This window comes from Sorex fumeus, unplaced genomic scaffold, assembly GCF_029834395.1.
Source record: "Sorex fumeus unplaced genomic scaffold, SorFum_2.1 ptg000058l, whole genome shotgun sequence".
Lineage (NCBI taxonomy): Eukaryota > Metazoa > Chordata > Mammalia > Eulipotyphla > Soricidae > Sorex > Sorex fumeus.
In genome coordinates, this window is record NW_026606115.1 from 3,403,241 (window position 1) to 3,425,406 (window position 22,166).

The following is a 22,166-nucleotide window of genomic DNA, read 5'->3' on the forward strand; positions in this document are numbered from 1 at the left end:
AAGAAACTTTGGTGCATCTACGCAATAGATTACTATGTAACTGTTAGAAAAAATGAAGTCATGAAATTTACATACAAGTGGTACTACATGGAAAGTATCATGTTAAGCGAAATGAGTCAGAAAGAGAGGGATATACATAGAAAGATTGCATTCATCTGGGGAACATAAAGTAACAAAATAAGAGACTAACACCCAAGAGTGGCCTTGAATGTTACCAGGAATTTTTCTCCATGGCTTGGACGCCAGCCACACATACTAAGGGAAAAGGCAGCTCAGATAGAGAAGGGAGCAGCAAATAAAGGGTGTTGGGATGATCCTCCCAGGATGGGAGAAGCATGCTGAAAGTATACTATAGACCAAACATGATTGCCACTCAATGCCTCTTTTGCAAACCACAACACCCAAAAGGAGAGAGAGAGAACAAAAGGTTATGCCCTGCCACAGAGGCAGGGTGGGATAGGGGGAGGGGTGGGGTGTGGGAGCAATACTGGTACCCGTGGTGGTGGAAAAAGTGCACCGGTGGAGGATTGGGTATTTGATCATCGTATAATTGAAATCTAAGCACAAAAATTTTTAAGTCTACAACTGTACCTCATGGTGTTTCACTAGTAAAAATTAAAAAGAATAGAGCATAGAAAAGGATAAATACAAACAATTTCTAAGATCTGCAATACCAAAAAATAAAAATAATAATGTCACTTGTTACAGGAAAAAAAGAGCACCAAATAAAGTGTTAGGAGGATCCTCTCAGGATGGGAGATGCATGCTGAAAGTAGACTATACACTGAACATGATTGCCACTCAATGTTTCTTTTGCAAACCGAAGCACCCAAAAGGAGAGAGAGAACAAAAAGGAATGCCCTGCCACAGAGGCAGGGTGGGATGGGGAGGATGGGGGGTGGGAGGGATAGTGGGATCAGTGGTGGTGGAGAATGGGCACTGGTGGAGGGATGGGTACTTGATCATTGTATAACTGAAACCAAAGCACAAAAATTTGTAAGTCTACAATTGTACCTCATGGTGTTTCACAAATAAAAATTAGAAAAATAGAAATGACATCTGTACTTCTATGTTTGTCGCTGCACTCTTCACAATAGCCACTTTCCAGAATTTTTTGAAAATGATATCACACAGTATATACCACTTTTGTGTCCTATCTTTCTTTTCTTTCCTTTCCCCTTCCCTACCTTTCCCCCTCCCTCTCTCTCCCTCTCCCTCTCCCTCTCTCTCCCTCTCTCTCCTTCCTTCCTTCCTTCCTTCCTTCCCTCCCTCCCTCCTTCCTTCCTTCCTTTCTTTCTGTCTTTCTTTCTCTTCTTCCTCCCTTTCTTCTCCCTCCCTTCTTTCCTTCCTTCCTCCCTCCTTCCCTCCCCTGTCCCTCTCTCCCTTCCTTTCTTCTTCTTCTTCTTCTTCTTCTTCTTCTTCTTCTTCTTCTTCTTCTTCTTCTTCTTTCTTTCTTTCTTTTTCTGAGTCACCCCCAATAGTGCTCAGGACTTACTCCTGGCTCTACTTCAGGGATCACTCTGATGCCCTACTTGATCTCTCCCTTTCAATTGTTCACATGTGTATGTAACTTGTTTAAAATCAACTCTTTAAATAACGCTCCTTCCCCCCAATAAATCCTAAAATCAAAAACCTTTTTCAGTGCTCGCTTCGGCAGCACATATACTAAAATTGGAATGATACAGAGAAGATTAGCATGGCCCCTGCGCAAGGATGTCGTGCAAATTTGTGAAGCGTTCCATATTTTTATTAAACTATGGCACCATGCCTCCCCGGGAGGGAAAGGGTGTTTCTCCCTTCCACCTTCCCCCCACACCCCTCAGGCAGCAAGGTGGCCACCACCTCAGAGCTTATTGGAAAGCCAGGTATGAGCCAGCGGTGATGGGCAACTGCAGTCTCATAGGAAGGGGCGGGGGGCGATACCGGCTCTTCCTTCACACCCTACTGAGGTCACGAGTTGCCCCCACGAGCGGCTCTCCAGCACAGCCATAACACCAGACACACAGAAACCAATCTCGTAATTATTTGGCTTTTTGCAGAAATCCAAAATCACACAGCCGCGATAGCGGCCGCGTGACATTATATGATTCTCATAACCAGCTATAGAAAACAAAGTATTTCACAATGCCTTTTCAGCAATTCTGATTGTTGAGGGGAAATTCTAAACAATAATGGTGCATCTTTTGTTGAAATAATGAATGTAATCAATGTAGAGAAGAGTTAAGTGGAAATCATCTGCCTAACAGGCATTGGGAGGGGAGGGAGGGAGTATATTGGGGTTCTTAGTGGTGAAAAATGAGTACTGGTAAAGGGAGAGGTGTTTGATCATTGTATGACCGAGACTTAAACCTGAAAGCTTAGTAACTTTTCTCACAGTGATTCAGTAAACAAATATAAGAAGAAAAAAATAAATAAAATTATGAAAAAAAAGTAAGGTGGAGTTCATGCCCAATTCAATCAGCTAATCTGTTACTGAATAAATAGCAGTACTCCTACATAAGAAAAACTTCTTCAAAATCCAGTTGCTCTGGTATCTCCAGCTTAGCAAATGACATTGACATTTATGTACTTGAATGGATCTTCCTAATTTCTAGATCAGCCTTCTCAATAGATCTCTAACCCATCTGTCTTTATTTTTTCTTTTCTACTGCCAGAATCCTCTTCTAAGATTCCACAACTCTTGTCTGCTTACTACTTTTTTAAGTAAAAACATATTTTATTTGGAGGTCTTCGGGAAGAAGGAGTGAGAGAAAGAATGAGAAACAGAGTCAGAAAGTGAGTGAGTGAGTGAGAGAGAGAGAGAGAGAGAGAGAGAGAGAGAGAGAAACGTGCTCAAGAAAGAATGTGGGCTTCTCCAAAGGCTAGAGAACCCTCCCCACACATACATTTTAGTGTTATATAGGGAAGCATAAAAGTACACATCTCAAGAGGGAAGATGTGGGCAACACATATGCTCAGGTGACACATGTGCTCAGCCACATGGGCACAAGCAGCACAAGGGATTGGGCAGCTTATGTGCCTGCTTACTACTTTCTTACCATTATTACTGATTTTAATATTGTATTCCAATTAAAAGAATCGTTGGTGCTTCTAAAATCTACATCACCTCTTGGAATTTTCATAGTGAAAACTAACCAAAGTATTCCTCATACTTAAGTAAGTATCAAATATTTTACCATAGTCTGTAATATCCTGCAGGATCTAGTCTTAGAATCTCCAATTTTTCTTCTTTCCCATAATCTTCTCCTTAGTTGCTGTTCACTCTTAAAATTTACCAAAATTTTTCCAATTTAAGCGCCTTCAACTATATGGTTTTTCTCCTGTTTGGGGGCCAAACCTGGCAGTGCTTGAAACTCACTTTTGACTCTGTAGTTAAGGAGACAGTACTCAGGAGACCATATGCAGTATAGGGATTGAAGCAGAAACAGCCGCGTGAAAGGCAAGCACTCTACACTCTGTACTATGTCTCTGGACCCCATGATAATTTTTGGTCTGAATGAAAGGATGAAATAGAGACTTTCAGCTAGATAATTTAGAAAAGGCAAGTTCAGAGAACTGGGGATGTAGTTCATTGGAAAAGCATATGCCTTACATATGTGTTCAATTCCTAGCACTACAAAAAATTATAATTCCCAGTACAACAGCAACCAAAGTAAGGGGCAAGTATTAAGTTTTAAGGGATATTAATGTGTTAAAACATAGGTAAGTGATTATGATATTTAAGTAATGATATTGTCTGCTGCTGTACAATTCATGGCAGGGTCCATATGTAGATTAAAGCATCTAGATAGAGAGGGTTGTCCATTCAGTTGTTTTACTTTTAGAATTCTGTGCACCTAGAGTAACCAGTTTAATTTTAACTCCAAACACCAAATTCAAGCACCTGTAAGTGTGTTTATTAATTTGTTGTTAGCACTGATATTGCATTTATTGTGGTGTCTGGGTATTCCACATATGATTGTGGTGGTCACTGGGGATACCATATTTAATTGTGGTGTTCACACATTTGGCTATGATTCTCATACATTTGGTTGTAGTGCATCAGGGTTCACTTTCATCATGGTGCCAGGGAACATAAACTAAACTTCCAGGGATTACACTCAATGATATGGAGGCTGTATTGCAAACCATAATGCCCCCCAAAAGGAAGAGAGTGAAAGAGCGAGGGAGAGAGAAAGAGAGAGAGAATGAAGTGCCTGCCAAAGAGACAGGCTGGATGGTGGGGGGGGGGAAGGTGGTGGGAGGGAAACTGGGAACATTGGTGGTGGGAAATGTACACTGGTGGATAGTTGCGTGTTGAAACACTGTATGACTGAAACCTGACCATGAACAGCTTTGTAACTCTATCTCATGATTATTCAATTAAAAAAGAAAGAAAACCTATAAATGGGAGCCAGAGAGATATTACAGTGGGTAGGACATATGCCTTTGCATGCAACAATCAACCTGGGTTCGACCTTGGCATCCCATATGACCCTCCAAACCTACCAGGGGTAATTATGGACTGAAAAGCCAGAAGTAACCCCTGAGCATCACCATGTGTGGCCCAAAAACAAACAAACAAAAAACCCTATACATATCTTTCATATACTTTCTTCCCTCTGATTCTTCAAATTCGATTTTGGCCACTTCTTGATGTTAAAATAGTTTACCTATTAATAATTCTGTAAGTGACCAAGAAGATCAGTATATACTAGTTTCCCTCACGTTTCAAGTATCTATTTATTTCCATTCAATAAATGTTTTAACATTGGTGGTGGAAAATGTACACTGGTGGAGGGATGGATGTTCGATCATTGTATTACTGAAACTCAAACATGAAAGCTTTGTAACTGTATCTCACGGTGATTTAATAAAAAATAAATAAAAATAAAAGGTTACCAGAATAAACACAGAATTTTCGGGTCCGTGGTAGGCAAAATTCTAAGATAACCTCCATGTTCCTTGCCCTCCTCTGATAAAAATGTTCTCTATATTACCCTCCCCTGAAATGTAGGCTGAGATCTGTGACTATGCTGGTTGATTACTCTGATGATTATCATTATATTATATTATATGACACTTAATCACTTAACTTCCTGTTAGTCTTCGATTTGCTCGAGCGGGCGCCAGTAACGTCTCCATTTGTCCCTGTCGCGTGCTAGTGTAGCCCAATGGCATCTGTTCGCTCCGGGAACATGAAGGGCCTCAAACCGATCGTTCATGATCTTGACGAAGAAGTCTGACCATCTGGTAGGTGGGCGGCCACGCGGTCTTTTGACATCCCGTGGAATCCAGTCGGTATAACAGCTCTAGTACAGCGGTCGTCTTTAAATCTCATTACGTGACCAGCCCATCTGATTTTCGACACCTTGGCAAATGAGACAGCGTCCCTGATTCTTGATCGTCGACGGATGTCAGAACTCCGGATTCTTTCTCTCATTTGAGTGAAACGTGATATTCCAAGCATAGCTCTTTCTATTCTTCTTTGGGAGACCTGAATAGCGTTCTCATCTTGTTTGCGCAGGCCCCACCCAGGTCTCTGAGGCATAAGTTAATGCAGGAAGAACAGTGGAATCAAAGAGATGTGCCCGGAGCCGGAGGTTCTTCGTCCTCTTAGCTATTGCTTCGACGTTCTTGAAGGCATTCCAAGCCGCTCTCTTCCTCCTGCGCAGCTCGGGTGCCAGGTCATTTGTCATGTTGACCTCTCGACCTAGGTAAACATAGCTGTTGCATTCGGAGATGGTCGTTCCGTTGAGAGTGAATGGGGCGTCAGGAACAAAGCTGTTTCTCATAAACATTGTCATAAACATTATATGACAACGGTGAAAATATTTTGAAGATGTAATTGCAGATTCATCTAGAGTAGAGAGAAGTTCCCTTCACACCTTGATGAAGCAATTAGTCATGTTTAAAACTGCTTGGGGAGAGAGACAGTTTCTAGAGACTGTAGATGTTGAAGATCTCAGTTCTAGGAGCATGAAGAACTAAATACAAACACTAATTTGAATAATATTGGAAGAGAACTCATATTTAATAAGTAAATGAAACCTTCCTAGCACCCTAATTTTGGTCTTGTAAGACCCTGAGAAGTACATCCAGCTCATTCATACCTGGACTCTTAACCCATGAAACTTGAGACAATAATGAATGTGTGTTGCTTTAGACTGGCTAACAAGTCATGTTTGAATACGGGCATTTCTCAAAAAAAAAAAAACTAGAAATTGGGCTTCCATATGACCCAGCAATACCACTTCTGTGAATAAACCATAGGGACAAAAAAAACCCACAGAAATGCTATCTGCACTTCTGTGTTCATTGCAACACTATTCATAATAGCTAGAATATAGAAATAACCCGAGTGCCTGAGAACAAATGACTGGATAAAGAAACCATGGTCTACACAATGGAAAACTACGCAGTTGTTAGGAAAAATGAAATCATGAAATTCGCTTTTAAATGGACGGATATGGAGAGTATCTTGCTGAATGAAATAAATCAGAAGGAGAGGAACAGGCAAAGAATGACTGCACTCATTTATGGGACATAAAAAAACATAGCAGGCTGGGATGAGGGAGATGGGGGGTGGGAGGGATACTGGGATCCGTGGTGGTGGGAAATGGTCACTGGTGGAGGGATGGGTATTTGATCATTGTATAATTGAAACTCAAGCATAAAATTTGTAAGTCTACAACTGTACCTCAGGGTGTCTCACTAATAAAAATTAAGAAAAAAAACATAGTCACTTGATCACTTGATCACTTGACATCCCATAACACATAACACATCGATTTGCTTGAGTGGATGCCAGTAACATCTCCATTTGTTCCTGTCCATGTTAGTGTAGCCCAATGGGGTCTGCTCATTCTAGGAACAGGAACAGCCTTGAACCTATCATTCAGGGTCTTGACGAAGAAGTCTGACCATCTCATAGGTGGGCGGCCACGCAATCTTTTGATGTCCTGTGGAATCCAGTCAGTAATGGCTCTAGTCCAGCGGTTGTCTACAAATCTCATTACGTGTCCAGCCCATCTGATTTTCGACGCCTTGGTAAATGAGACAGTGTCCCTGATTCTTGACGTACAACAGAGGTCAGAACTCCGGATTCTTTCTCTCATTTCAGTGAAGCGTGATACTCAAAGCATAGCTCTTCCGATTCCTCTTTGGGAGACCTGAATAGCATTCTTATTCTGTTTTCATAGGGCCCAGGTCTCTGAGGCATACATTAATGCAGGAAGAACAGTGGAATCAGAGATGTGCCAGGAGCTGGAGGTTCTTCATCCTCTTAGCTATTTCTTTGATGCTCTTGAAGGCGTTCCAAGTCACTCTCTTCCTTCTGCGCAACTCAGGAACCAGGTCATTTGCCATGTTGACTTCTCGACCTAGGTACATATAAATGTTGCATTCAGAGATGTTTTTTCCCTTGAGAGTGAATGGAACATCAGGAATGAGACCGTTTCTCATAAGTATTGTCTTGGTGAGATTCAGCTGTAGTCCAACCTTTCCACACTCAAAGTCGATGTCGGCCAGCATTTGAGCTACTTGGCTAATGTTTGGTGTTATTAGAACGATGTCATCAGCAAAGCAGAGGTGGTGTAGTTGTGGACCATCTATCTTCACTCCCATTCCTTCCCATTCCAGTCATCGCATGACATTCTCGAGGGTGGCACGAAGAGTTTTGGTGAAATGGTATCACCCTGCGAACCCCTCTCTTGATGTCAATGATCACTTCTTTGTAGAATGGTGAGATCCTGGTAGTGAATCCGCAATACAGCTCATGGAGGATCCTGAACGGCCTGTTTGGCTAGGGCTTCGATGACCGCTTCAGTCTCAACAAAATCAAAGGCCTTCTTTAAATCAATAAACGTTAGACAGAGCGGCATCTTGAACTCCCGAGAAACCTCAATGAGCTTGGTTATCATGTGGATATGGTCGATGGTGCTGAATCTTTTTCAGAACCCGGCTTGCTCGCATTGTTGTCCTTCATCTAGTGTTCTGCCAATCCTATTCAGGATAACTCGAATGAACAGCTTGTAGATGACAGACAATAAGCAGATTGGGCGATAGTTGCCGATGTCGTGGATGTCTTCCTTCTTGTACAGTAGTACAATCCTGCTAATTTTCCACTGGGATGGAACCTTGCATTCAGACAGGTAGCATGTGAAGAGCCGAGCCAGTGTATTAATGAGTACTGATGGCAGGTTCTTCAGGTGTTCGGGTCGGACCTTGTCTGGGCCAGGTGCTGTTCGCTTCTTTACCAATGAAATAGCGTGTCAGATTTTGGAAGGGAGAACGTTGGGAATGACATATCCATCCTGTGGAATTTGGTATGTGGGCAGGTGGACATGGGTATTGAAGAGATCTGAGTAGAAGTCATGGATAATCTTTTCCATTGTTCTTGAAGATGTGATAGATCCATCCGTAAGTCTGAGGGCAATCATCTTGGTCTTGTAGTTGCCAAAGGACAGGAGGGCATTGCGAATGCTTTTCTCAGTTTCTGCTGCATCTGCCAGCACTGCTGCTCTTCTCTCTTTGAGGTCTTCCTTTGTTGCTTCTCTGCACTGCTTTACGAGCTCGGATCTTCGCTTGTGGTTGCCTGAGGCTTGCTTCATACCACGTTGACGAATGAGTTCGAGAGTTTTCGAGACAGCATCTTTTTCTGGCTATCTCTCTCGGCATTCTTCACACAATCGTGGAAGTGCTGAACCATTCAATCGTATTCCTCGGCAATGTTGTTAATGACGGCATCTTCTCATGTTGCAGCAATAGTGCCAAAGAGCTCTCAGTTGGTGGTCATTCTGGAAGTTCTCTTCTTAAACTTTGCAGCCCTTTCTCCCCACTCTGTGAAGTAGAATTTTGCACGAAGGAGATGGTCCAATCCCGTTTGGAATTTTGGGACAAAAGCGACATCGGTCAGGCAAAACTGTCGATTGAATATGATGTGGTCAATTTCGTTGTGGAATCGTCCACTGGGAGACTCCCATGTCCAATATTTATATTTGGCCTTCTGGAATTGTGAGTTACCATGGATGGTCTTGGTCGACAAGATGAACTCAGACAGTCTCTCACCCTGTTCGTTTCATTCTAGGCCATGGGTCCCGATGTGTAGTTCTTCAGCTGAAAAACATAGTATGAGACTAATACAGGACAGAATAAACGAAGGCCAGGAGGATTGGTCCACAGTTGGAAGCCTGCCTCAGGTGCTGGGGGAGAAGGAGGGATGGATAAGGAGCCACTATGGCAATGATAGTTAGAAATTATGACTCTGGATATGAACTGTGTGCTGAAAGTAGTTATAGGGACAAACATGATAACCTCTCAGACCTGTATTACAAATCATAATGCCCAAAAGGAGAGAAAGAGGAGAGAGATAGATAGAGAAAGTGATAGAGAAGAAAAGTTCTGGCCATAGGGGCAGGCTCGGCGGGAGGTGGAGGGTGGTGACAAGCAGAAAAGTTGAGTCACTGGTGTTGGGAAATGCACACTGGTGTAGGATGGGTGTTAGAACATTGTATGATTGAAACCTGATTACGAACAGCTTTGCAACTGTGTATCTCATGGTGACTCAATAAAAAAAAAACCCAAGTCATGTTTGAGGCAATTTTTTCATTACCAATTAACAATAACTAACAGAAAACTCCAGTTGGAATTTGAAATGTTTGCTAGTCTATTAGTTTGTTAGAATTGCCGTAACACTATCCATAGACTGGATGGGTTGCCCAACATTAAAAAGAAACTAATATTCTCACAATTCTAGAGGCTGGACGTCCAAGGTATCAGCAGGTTTGATTTCTTTTGAAAGTTCTTTCTTTGGAATACAGATGGTAATCTTCTTGTTGGATCATCATATGGTCTTTTCTATAGTAATGTCTTGTTATAAAGTCACCAGTCATGTTAGGTTAGAGTTTTTCCTAGAGATTTTTTTTAATTTAAACACCTCTTTAAAGAATTAAAGATACACAGCAAATTAGGAAGAGAGATCCAAAGGCAACATAATGAGGAACTGGGGAACTGACCCACATAATTGAACTGGGAGGGGTGAGAAGGAGGGGGTTTGGTTCCTTGGGAGGCAGGAGACAGATACACTGGTGATAGGTAGTTGTTGGAATTAGATCCATGAGAAACTATTCATAATACTATTGCAAACCCAAAAAAATTTTTTTGAAAAGGAGTTTATTTTTTTCTTTTTGAATTTTATATTATTTTTATAAAGTTGTTCATAATAGTTCATTACAGATAATATTCAAATGCCAATCTCACCACCATGCACCTTCCCACCACCATAAGAGGAAAGTGTGTGAAGATTGTTGTATTTCATCCTGGAGCTATCTAAACCCTTGCATAAGAGATTACAAACATATGTTAAACCCAAACAATGTGCGCTACTTTTGATTCATCAGTGGGCTAGAGTAAAAGAGGTCATACTGTAGCAAATGCGGCCATGCGCTCCAGGACGTTCTGTGTCGTTCTCTTCCAGGAGCTTTATTTCATCGTCTCTGGATCTTGGCCGTTGATGAGATTATATGGTGCTAGAGGCAGTTTGTGGGTGTGACTGCCAAGCTACTGAAAAACTGGGGAACTGGGGGAGGAGGCCCAGTTCTCTTCTCAGCGAGCTTGTAGATCTCAGTCACGGATCTCTCATACCTGGGTTTTTCTGCAGGTACCCCGTAGGTGAGGCTCATCCTAATCTGTGAAGAGTGGCCTTGAGCATGACTGTGTGGTTGGGTTCTGAAGGTTTTTGACTCCTGGGGTTCTTCTGGGGCGAGAAGGAAAACTCATCCCACACACCTCCAAGTTCCCTCATGAAGACAGTCTGGCATGGGGTCTGGGCGATCTGTCCAAAGACATTTTTTTAAGAAAAAATAAAGAATTTATCTCCACATAAGATTGTATTCTGAGTTACTGGGAGTTAAGATTTCAACATTTGAATTGTGTGCGGGTGATGGGAAGAGGGGGGTCTAGAGGGGAGAATGCTGTGATTCAGCTCATAACAGTCATTTTCTGTATTCGTTTCATCACTAATATTTTTGACTTATTTTTGTATTGTGAACCTCTTATATATCTCCATTCTTCATAATTTGACTGCAGTATTGTATTCCAAATGCTGTTTTCTAGTTCTTGATGTTTCTTGGTTTCAGATTAACATGTAAAACCCTTTACCTCTAGTTTCTAGTGTCAGTGGGTCAGATATTAACAAAAACAATGTCTTACATTTATGCATTTATGGGGCTGGAGGGATAGCAGAGCGGTAGGGCGTTTGCCTTGTGCACAGCCTGCCCGACCTAGTCAGGTTCGATTCCTCCGCCCCTCTCAGAGAGTCCAGCAAGCTACTGAGAGTATCTCATCCACACGACAACGCCTGGCAAGCTACCCGTGACGTATTCAATATGCCAAACACAGTAACAACAAGTCTCAAAATGGAGACGTTACTGGGCAAATCGATGAACAACGGGAGGACAGTGTTTTTTTGTTTCATGCATTTATACTGCACTCTCATTGCTATGTTTTATTTGCAACTCAAAACACTGGTAGGTGGTAGAGTGGTCAATATTATTACTATGCCTTCTAAGATAAGGAAGCACACCTAAAGAGCTAAAAGGGTCAACTTAATGTCACATAACACATAAGACTCTTCTGACTCGAAGTCTAGTGTCTGTCCACAATAGCATTATAGAAACTATAATGCTATATATAGCATGTCCACTATAGCACTATAGGAACTAGGCATTCCAAGTATTCTAACCCAAATAGCCATCACTTCTTCACTTATCACTTAATCACTTAACTTCCCGTTAGTCTTTGATTTGCTCGAGCGGACGCCAGTAACGTCTCCATTTGTCCCTGTCGCGTGCTAGTGTAGCCCAATGGTATCTGTTCCCTCCGGGAACATGAAGGGCCTCAAACCGATCGTTCATGATCTTGACGAAGAAGTCTGACCATCTGGTAGGTGGGCGGCCATGCGGTCTTTTGACATCCCGTGGAATCCAGTCGGTATAACAGCTCTAGTCCAGCGGTCGTCTTTAAATCTCATTACGTGACCAGCCCATCTGATTTTCGACACCTTGGCAAATGAGACAGCGTCCCTGATTCTTGATCGTCGACGGATGTCAGAACTCCGGATTCTTTCTCTCATTTGAGTGAAACGTGATATTCCAAGCATAGCTCTTTCTATTCTTCTTTGGGAGACCTGAATAGCGTTCTCATCTTGTTTGCGCAGGCCCCAGGTCTCTGAGGCATAAGTTAATGCAGGAAGAACAGTGGAATCAAAGAGATGTGCCCGGAGCCGGAGGTTCTTCGTCCTCTTAGCTATTGCTTCGACGTTCTTGAAGGCATTCCAAGCCGCTCTCTTCCTCCTGCGCAGCTCGGGTGCCAGGTCATTTGTCATGTTGACCTCTCGACCTAGGTACACATAGCTGTTGCATTCGGAGATGGTCGTTCCGTTGAGAGCAAATGGGGCGTCAGGAACGAGGCTGTTTCTCATAAACATTGTCTTCGTAAGATTCAGCTGTAGTCCTACCTTTCCACACTCACGGTCAAAGTCGGCCAGCATTTGTGCCGCTTGGCTGATGTTTGGTGTTATTAAAACAATGTCATCAGCAAAGCAGAGGTGGTGTAGTTGCCGACCATCTATCTTTACTCCCATTCCTTCCCATTCCAGTCGTCACATGATGTTCTCGAGGGTGGCACTGAAGAGTTTCGGTGAAATGGTATCACCCTGCCGCACCCCTCTCTTGACATCAACGATCACTTCTTTGTAGAATGGTGAGATCCTGGTAGTGAATCCGCAATACAGCTCACGGGGGATCCTGATGTATTGGGCTTGAATGCCCTGATTGGCTAGGGCTTCAATGATCGCTTCCGTCTCAACAGAATCAAAGGTCTTCTTTAAATCAATGAACGTTAAACAGGGCGGCATCACTTCTTAGTGAATACATATATCAATAATATATCGGGGCTGGGGAGATAGTATAGGGGTATGGTATTTTGCTTTGCACATTGCTGACTTTGGTTTGATTCCAGTTCAGTTTCTGCACTGCTTATGGTTCTCACCCTTCCCCAAGTACCACCAGAAGTACAGGAGATGTGGCCCAAATTATCTCCCAATAATATCTTCACTTAATCACTTAACTTCCCGTTAGTCGTCGATTTGCTCGAGCGGGCGCCAGTAACGTCTCCATTTGTCCCTGTCGCGTGCTAGTGTAGCCCAATGGCATCTCTTCGCTTCGGGAACATGGAGGGCCTCAAACCGATCGTTCATGATCTTGACAAAGAAGTCTGACCATCTGGTAGGTGGGCGGCCACGCGGTCTCTTGACATCCCGTGGAATCCAATCAGTAACAGCTCTAGTCCAATGGTCGTCTTTAAATCTCATTACGTGACCAGCCCATCCGATTTTCGACACCTTGGCATATGAGACAGCGTCCCTGATTCTTGATCGTCAACGGATGTCAGAACTCCGGATTCTTTCTCTCATTTGAGTGAAACGTGATATTCCAAGCATAGCTCTTTCTATTCTTCTTTGGGAGACCTGAATGGCGTTCTCATCTTGTTTGCGTAGGGCCCAGGTCTCTGAGGCATATGTTAATGCAGGAAGAACAGTGGAATCAAAGAGATGTGCCCGGAGCCGGAGGTTCTTCGTCCTCTTAGCTATTTCTTCGACGTTCTTGAAGGCGTTCCAAGCCGCTCTCTTCCTCCTGCGCAGCTCGGGTGCCAGGTCATTTCTCATGTTGACCTCTCGACCTAGGTACACATAGCTGTTGCATTCGGAGATGGTCGTTCCATTGAGAGCAAATGGGGCGTCAGGAACAAGGCTGTTTCTCATAAACATTGTCTTCGTAAGATTCAGCTGTAGTCCTACCTTTCCACACTCACGGTCAAAGTCGGCCAGCATTTGTGCCGCTTGGCTTATGTTTGGTGTTATTAAAACAATGTCATCAGCAAAGCGGAGGTGGTGTAGTTGCCGACCATCTATCTTCACTCCCATTCCTTCCCATTCCAGTCGTCGCATGATGTTCTCGAGGGTGGCACTGAAGAGTTTCGGTGAAATGGTATCACCCTGCCGCACCCCTCTCTTGACATCAACGATCACTTCTTTGTAGAATGGTGAGATCCTGGTAGTGAATCCGCAATACAGCTCACGGAGGATCCTGATGTATTGGGCTTGAATGCCCTGATTGGCTAGGGCTTCAATGACCGCTTCCGTCTCAACAGAATCAAAGGCCTTCTTTAAATCAATGAACGTTAAGCAGAGCGGCATCTTGAACTCCCGAGAAACCTCAATGAGCTTGGTTACCGTGTGGATATGGTCGATGGTGCTGAATCCTTTGCGGAACCCGGCTTGCTCGCATGGTTGTCCTTCATCTAGTGTTCTGCCAATCCTATTCAGGATGACTCGAGTGAACAACTTGTAGATGACAGACAATAAGCAGATCGGGCGATAGTTGCCAATGTCATGGATGTCTCCCTTCTTGAACAGTAGTACGGTCCTGCTGGTTTTCCATTGGGACGGAACCTTGCATTCAGACAGGTAGCGAGTGAAGAGCCGAGCCAGTGTATTGATGAGTACTGACGGCAGGTTCTTCAGGTGTTCAGGTCTGACCTTGTCTGGGCCGGGTGCTGTTTGCTTCTTTACCAACGAAATGGCGTGTCGGATTTCGGAAGGGAGAACGTTAGGAACGACATACCCATCCTGTGGAATTTGGTATGTCGGCAAGTGGACATGGCTATCGAAGAGATTTGAGTAGAAGTCATGGATAATCTTCTCCATTGCCGTTCTGGAGGATGTGATGGATCCATCAGGACGTCGGAGGGCAGTCATCTTGGTCTTATAGTTGGCGAATAATATCTTATGTCTAGCTTATTCAAATGCCCAAATCTTTGCTATGTATCCTGAAGGATTCCTTATTGTGTGAATAATGGCTGCTGGATCACTCCTGTTTATCCCAGAAGAACTTAATGTGAAAGGATCTTTTTTGACAGTCCCCCACCTTTTGTAGTCAGGATAATGTAGTGACTTGGTTAAATTTCAACTTAGTTTACACTTATTTATTTTTAACCTTCTTCACAGAGTTTTCCTATAGGCTAAAATACATTGTTTTAAAACTAGCTTCTCAATGAGATTTTAAACGTCTGTGAAAGGTACTTTCTAATATTTGGTTCACAGTATACTAAAGGGTCATAATAGGGAGTCAGTGAATGCATCCCTAGTGCCAAATATAAACTGGGTTGAACACAGGTAAAGGATAATAATGCAAATTCATACACATTTGGAGTTCTCTTATGTTTCACCAGTTTGATAAAATCGAGCAATGTGGAAACATCTTTAGTTCTGGCAAATATTTCAGCAAGTGATTTTTATATAGTTATCTAAAACCCTCTAGTGCAATGTTAGGGTAGAGATATGAAATACCAAGTCAGCAGGGTTGGGATCTCTGATTTCCCCATCAGTTTAATGGGATACACAGTAGGGAAAAGAACAGAGCTGCCGTTTTTACGTTCACCACAGGACAACAGCAAATCAACCAACTAGCCATTCAACAATGATAAAACTGTTTCCCAACACTAAGTTCCCTCAAATTTTCCGAAGAGAGAGATGGAATTCTAAGCAGAAACAGTAAAGGAAGAGGTGCCAGAAGTTGGCCCTACACTGTAACTGTCCAGAAGGTAGAAGAACGAATAGAAGACCTGCAAAGGCAGAACGAGGGCTGACTGGCGTTTCTGTTGGGGGCTAGGCTGACGACACTGTGTATGGGGAGTCAAGATTCCGACTGAAGTAGCGGGTCCACGGGAGTTGGGAGCTGTCGGTGGAGTAGTTGAATACATGAGTCACGAGGACCCCAGGACTCTGGGTCCCTGCTCTAGCCTGCTCTTACGGCGAAACCCCGGGCAACTTGTTTGACTCTCACACGGGCTTGTCACTTGCAAAGAGATCACAACAACTTGTCCCTCCTGGAGTAGCCCTAAAAGTTGTCTTAAACAGATTGGCCCTGGGTTCCCAGTCGAAACGGGTACAAGTTCAGCGGCTGGACTTGTCCTTCATTCCCAACCCCGTGTGCTCCTGTAAGGAGGGGGACAGAAGCGGCGTTCAACGCCCCCCCCCCAAAAAAAGTGGTGAGCTGTCACACGGGAGCCCCGGGTCAGGCTGCCCGGGAGGCGCGCGTCGCACCCGGTCCGGGTCCCGTCCGGAGCGCGGGGCGCCGCCCCCTCCGAGGAAGCGAGGCCACAGCTGGCCGGAGGCGCGGCCCGGCCTCCCCGGAGACACAGACCCCGCCGGTCGCCCCGCCGTCCCCGTCCCCGGACCCCTGAGAGTTGGCGCCTCTCCCGCCCGCAGGCCAGCTGGGGACCGTGCGTGCCCCAGCCCGCGCTGCCCAGCCGCGGGGGGAGCCGTGGTGTCCCCGGGCCGCGGCGGCGCAACGGTGCGGGACCCTCCGGCTGCCCCCGCCCCGCGCGCAGGCGCCGCGGGGCCGCCCCCGCCGCCATGTTGCCCCCGCCCCCGCCCGCGGCCCCCACCCCCGGGAGGTCAGGCGGAGGCTCCCGCGCCGCGGCCGCAGCCCGCACAGCGGCCAAGACCCGGAGCGGCGTCGGCGGCAAGGGATAAGGCGAAGCAACCCGGGCGAGCACGGGGCGCGGTGGGGAGAGGCGGCTTGCGGCAGGAGGGGAGCCCCGGAGGCACCCAGCCACTTGCTCTCTGACCCTCGCGCGCGGCAGCCGGCGGACGGGCGACTGGACGCCGGGACGCGGCCGACAAGGTGAGGTACGGTCCCCAAGTCGCCGGGGCAACAGCAGTCGCCTCCCCCCCCCCCCCCCCCCCACACACACCCGCCCGCTTCACGGGACCCCGCGAACTGCCAACGACTCAGACAGACCTCCGGGAGCCACTTTCGTTCTTTACCCCCACTCCCTGCTCCCCCTTGCCCTTTCGATTTCTCTCCCCCATGCCGGGGCGCGCCCTCATCCCCGCTCCTTCCCATCCCCACCTTCTGGACTAGCAGCTCGCCCCGGACGCCTGGGTTCTTTTAAGACCTCAGCACCCAGTTTTCCTTTTACCTCTTTGTTATCCCTCCCAGATCTTCTCGCCTGCGCTTCGCTGTCGCTGGCTCTGTGCTGACGCCCCGGTGTCCCCCCTCTCCGCCTCAGCTTCACCGTCCCCTTCGCCTTCGAACAGTTTTCTGCTTTGTGCTTCCTGACCCATCCGTCCCCCAGATTCTTCTCACTGGCTGTATGGACAAAACTCTTCCTCGAAGCTCCTGACTCCACTCAGAAGAGCTTCCTCTGTAAATGTCTTGGCTTTGGTTTGATCACACTTGACTTGATGACTTTCTTGGAAGCCCGCAGGCTACTGGTTGCCGAAAAGTGATAGGAACGATCCCAACTAACTGCTAAGGGACTGAAAAGTTTCTTTCTAGGTTTCTAGAACTTTAGTCCAAGAACCACAGCCGCTTAAATGGTTATGTTTGTGTGTGTATGTAATCCACGCACGTGGCTCTGAATCGGAGTCTCCCCTTCTCTGCTGAGCAGGCCCCGGGAGAGAGAATAAGTGGGACTTTTGATTTCTGACTCCATGTCTCCATCTGCAAAATGAGATACTTTCATTGCTCAGAGGACTCTTTGATCCGATCGTCACTCAAGTTAGCGTAGGCTGGTTACTAAACACATCGACTGGAAACTAGGAGACGTTATCTTGTTTTTACCTCCTCCATTGAGAGGACCCCTACATTCATTTTCTTTTTGTTAAGCCACAGTTTCTTAATGTGGATCTCATATATGTATAAAAACTGTAAGAAGCAGCATTCCAGCGTTTAAAGGCCATGTAGTTAAGGCTGAGAGAGTGTGAAACAAAGAATAGATTGACTTGTCTAAATTGGTACCAACAAGCAAAGTATCTCCTCACCGTGTATTTCCCCGATTAGTTTTTACTCTGCGGTTCTTTTACTCACTTCTTGGCTGTAGTTAGTGTGAAGAAAAGTTCACCGTGAAGCCAAAAGTACAGACAGAAAGGGAATTAGCACATGCTGATGTTTGCCACTGTGTTTTTGGAATGATATTCAAGGTTGAAGTCGAAGATAAACGAAATAAACAGTAATGACATCATTTTCATCAAAAGTTATTAGCAAGTCCCTTCACTGCAAATCCGTAGTAATGTCCTTATACTTAACAGGGACAGAATTGTTTGCTTGCTATGGGAACAGGTGTTACCATTGACACGGGGTACACTAATTGGCTGTAATCACAGAATAAACCAAGTTATGAATGAAGATAATGGCAAAATTTTACTATCAGAGCAACATTTCCTTTGTCACCGAGCCATTGATTGTAGTTTCTCCTGTGGCCTCAGTGATGTAATTTTAAAATAGATAAATAAAAGACAATTTCTCAAGGTTTTTAATTTTTATAAGCATGCTTTCAAAAATGTGATGACTTTTATAGAACTTAAGCTGGTGTTCAGAAGAAAGTGACTTTCTTAAGAATAGTAAAGGCTATTATCAAGTCAGTTCAGTGACTTATAGAGGGCATGTACTTTCTCACATTCATTTGGTAAATTCCTGAGTTCACATTAGTCATATTAAAAAGTAAATTATAATGGGGAAAGAGGGTTTATACAAATAGTTCCATCATTGTAAATCTTATTTTCTTGGCAATCCATTCTGGAAAGATATACAGAGTTGCAAACTGTTTAAAGGGAAATATCATCATGTTATTTTTTTCCTTTTGTCATTATCCTTAATTCTAAGTCTAAGCTAAGATTGCCACAATGTAAAATATTTATATTTTTTGAGAAAAACAAAGGCAAATATGACTATGTCATAAACATTTTGCTCTGAATCTTCAATATAGCTATGTGTTTGGCAACTCCTCTGATACACTTGAGGTTATCAGACTAGGTATTTCTGGTGTTACTAAACATAATTGCAATTTGCCATTGAACCCCATCCTCTTTTATTTCCTTGTATTTTCAATTTCTTCATGTAATTTGACTTATAATAGTAAAATTAAGCTAAACAATTTCAAACTGATTTTATTGATTTTTAAATAAACTACTATCACCTCCTTTAACTAATTGTTCCCTTAAATTCATTGATTGAAATCTATTTATCTTAATGATGGTGGAGAAAAACTATAGATATTTGTCAGGCATCATCATATTTCTGGAAATGATATGGGAAAAATAGTGAATAGTTAACAGCTCTAGAAAAAATATTTCAAAATAGGAAAGAGGACTTTCTCATACTACAGACATTCATAGCAACCATTCAACTTTTGAATGTATTATGCTTTCAATTTTTATAAATCTTTTTAGCACTTTCCATAGGCCAAGGGACTATTAGGCATATGACCATGTATTACATAAGCTTCAAGGCACCCCTCCCTTCTTTTCAGAAAAAGAAAAAAATACAAGCATGCCCTTTGCTCCTCTGAACTTAACAGAAGTTTTCACACATTTTATCTGCCAAAGAAAATGTAGACAAGTAAATAAATGAATATCCTTTAGGTCATAGGAATAATGACAGAAATTAGTGGCTAAATATGATGTGAATGATTGGGAAGGCCTAATTATTTAGCAAGGGTAAATAGGAAAGTACTCCTAGCAAAGACGATCTTTTGCCAAAGAGACCTGTAAGAGAAAAAAGTCAAGGCCTTGAGAAAGATAAACAGCTTGGTGTATTTGAAGAACACACAGCCAGTCAGTGTGGGCAGAGCCTTGGGAGCTAGGGCAGTGGTTAAATGTTTCTGAGTGCCAAAAGAGATTCAGCCTAGCGATTCTGAGAAAGCAGTTGGGTTTGATTCTAAGAACAAAGGGAAGCCATTAAAAGTTTTGAACTACTTTTCTGTGTGTTTGCGGGGGTAGTCTCTGGAAATAAATAAAAGTGGTGGAGGTTTTTTTGCAGAGAATAAATAGAATAGCTACTCAGTTATTTACATGAAGACTTAAGAATAAAAAGCTTTGATGTGTATGCTAATATGTAATTTAGTTCCTCCACTTTGTTTTGATAAGTAGAATGGGAACTTTGGGGTAAGTATCTTAAAGTATTTTACTTTCCACTGTCAGCTGTGCTCTAAGGTCAAGTTGTCACCTACTTTATTAAAAGTTAAGTCATGCTTCAATGAATTCAGGATTTTTTTTGGGGGGGGGCTTATTTGGATCACACCTGGTGATACACAGAGGTTACTCCTGGCTCATGCACTCAGGAATTATTCCTGGTAGTGCTCAGGGGACCAAATGGGATGCTGGGAATTGAACCTTGGTTGGCCATATGCAAGGCAAACACCCTACCCACTGTGCTATTGTTCCAGCCCCTGAATTCAGGATTTATCAGAAATCTTTTATTTTCTCATAGAATTATGTTTTCTTTGGAAGATTGGAATATTCATTTATATATGAAGGAATAACAGGTTTTGAAAAATGGCCCTGGGGAATTTAAGTCGGGGTGTCATTTTTGCACTGCTGCTTTAATCAAGCACTATCCTCCCGTTGTTCATCTATTTGCTCGAGTGGCACCAGTAACGTCTCTGTTGTGAGACTTGTTACTGTGTTTGGCATATTGAATATGTCAAGGGTTGCTTGCCAGGCTCTGCCGTGCAGGCGAGATACTCTCTGTAGCTTGCCAGGCTCTAGAGAGGGATGGAGGAATCGAACCTGGGTCAGCCACATGCAAGGCAAATGCCTTACCTGCTGCAACAAGCCAAACACTACAATAGTCACATTTGTATTGGAGCAATAACACAGCGGGTAGGGCATTTGCCTTGCACGCAGCTGACCCAGGTTCGATTCCTCTGCCCCTCTCGGAGAGCCTGGCAAGCTACTGAAAGTATCTCGCCTGCACAGCAGAGCCTGGCACGCTACCCTTGACGTATTCGATATGCCAAAACAGTAACAATGAGCCCCACAATTTGTTGGTGCCCGCTCGAGCAAATTGATGAACAATGGGAGGACAGTGCTACAGTGCTACAGTGCTCTAACCAACATTTTCACATTGCCTTACTTTTAATTGTGTGAAAAGTTAGGGTTACTCTACTCCTTGAAGCTTAAGTGAATTTGGACTTGTCATTTCTTTTATAGCCCTCAGCCATTGCTTGAAAGATATCCAGCTTTGGGGCCTAGTTGGCCCCAAATAGGAATATAGATGGTCAGTGATATTCATTTCATAGTGGTAATAACTAATATTGGGGAAGGGGGAACTGGAAAACCTGCAAAGTAACCTTTAATTGCTGTAGAGTCTAGTTCCAAGTCCTTCACACGAGGCTTCTCCATGGCTTGACCCCAGACTACTTTTCCACATGTCCTTAATCCCTTCTTAAATATGTTCTCTGTTGCTTTAAATAGTTTCCACAGTTTGAATCTTTCATGATTAACATTATTCTTGGCATAGAGTAAATGCACAATAATGTCTTATTGACTGGGTACTATATCATCATTCAGTTAGAAAAAAAAACGCTCCCCTTTCTATCATTGCAAATCTCAACACAAATCAAAGAAAAGCTTAAATCTCATGTCCTATTTGACACCATCTCCTTCTGTTCTGAACTCCTCTGCTGCAAGTGATTAGCAGTCACATACTTGCCATGCATATCACAAAAACTCTGATACCTGGCTTCCCTTATCTGAAGCTCCTTGAAAGGGACCTGGACTGATGTGCTCATCAGTGTAATCTGAGCACTTGGCACATGGTATGCACTCTATAAATAGTTGTTGAGTAATCAATAATTCTGCCTTGTGATGTCTCTCCTATTATGTTTTTGGATACTTGAGTAGACTCTAAATTGTAGCTACTTGAGTTCCAGTTCTGGTGTGGGAACATACTAGCTGTGGGACACTGCAACCAGGTTGTTAGCCTCTCTGTGCCTCTTCTTCTTAGTGTAAAGTAGTAATAATAGCATTAATCTCTTGGGGGTACTTATTAGGAATAAATGAGTTATCTAGATCTATAACTTGTTTTTTAAGACTAATTTCCAAGTGTTCTGGAAATTGATAAAATATTTATTTGGTAAGTTATGTGCAAAAACTGAGGTGGTAGCAAAACCAAACTTGACCTGGTTAAAAAAAAAACCCTTACAATCTTTATTCTTCTTGAGCTTAATCTTTTGTTTTGTGGTGGAATTACTAATATATTCATGGGGGTGTGCCTTGGCCTTTACTGTGGAGTTATATATCATATATTATATGCAGGTTAGTTCCTACCTAAAAGTTG

General features: G+C 43.6%; 1 non-coding gene across 1 annotated transcript; it reads left to right on the forward strand.

Annotated features, from left to right (window-relative positions):
* Positions 1–1,641: 1,641 nt before the first annotated feature.
* On the forward strand, positions 1,642–1,748 carry LOC130034346 (U6 spliceosomal RNA). Its single transcript, XR_008794111.1, has one exon. It is a non-coding gene; the product is annotated as a U6 spliceosomal RNA (small nuclear RNA).
* The last annotated feature ends 20,418 nt before the right edge of the window (positions 1,749–22,166 follow it).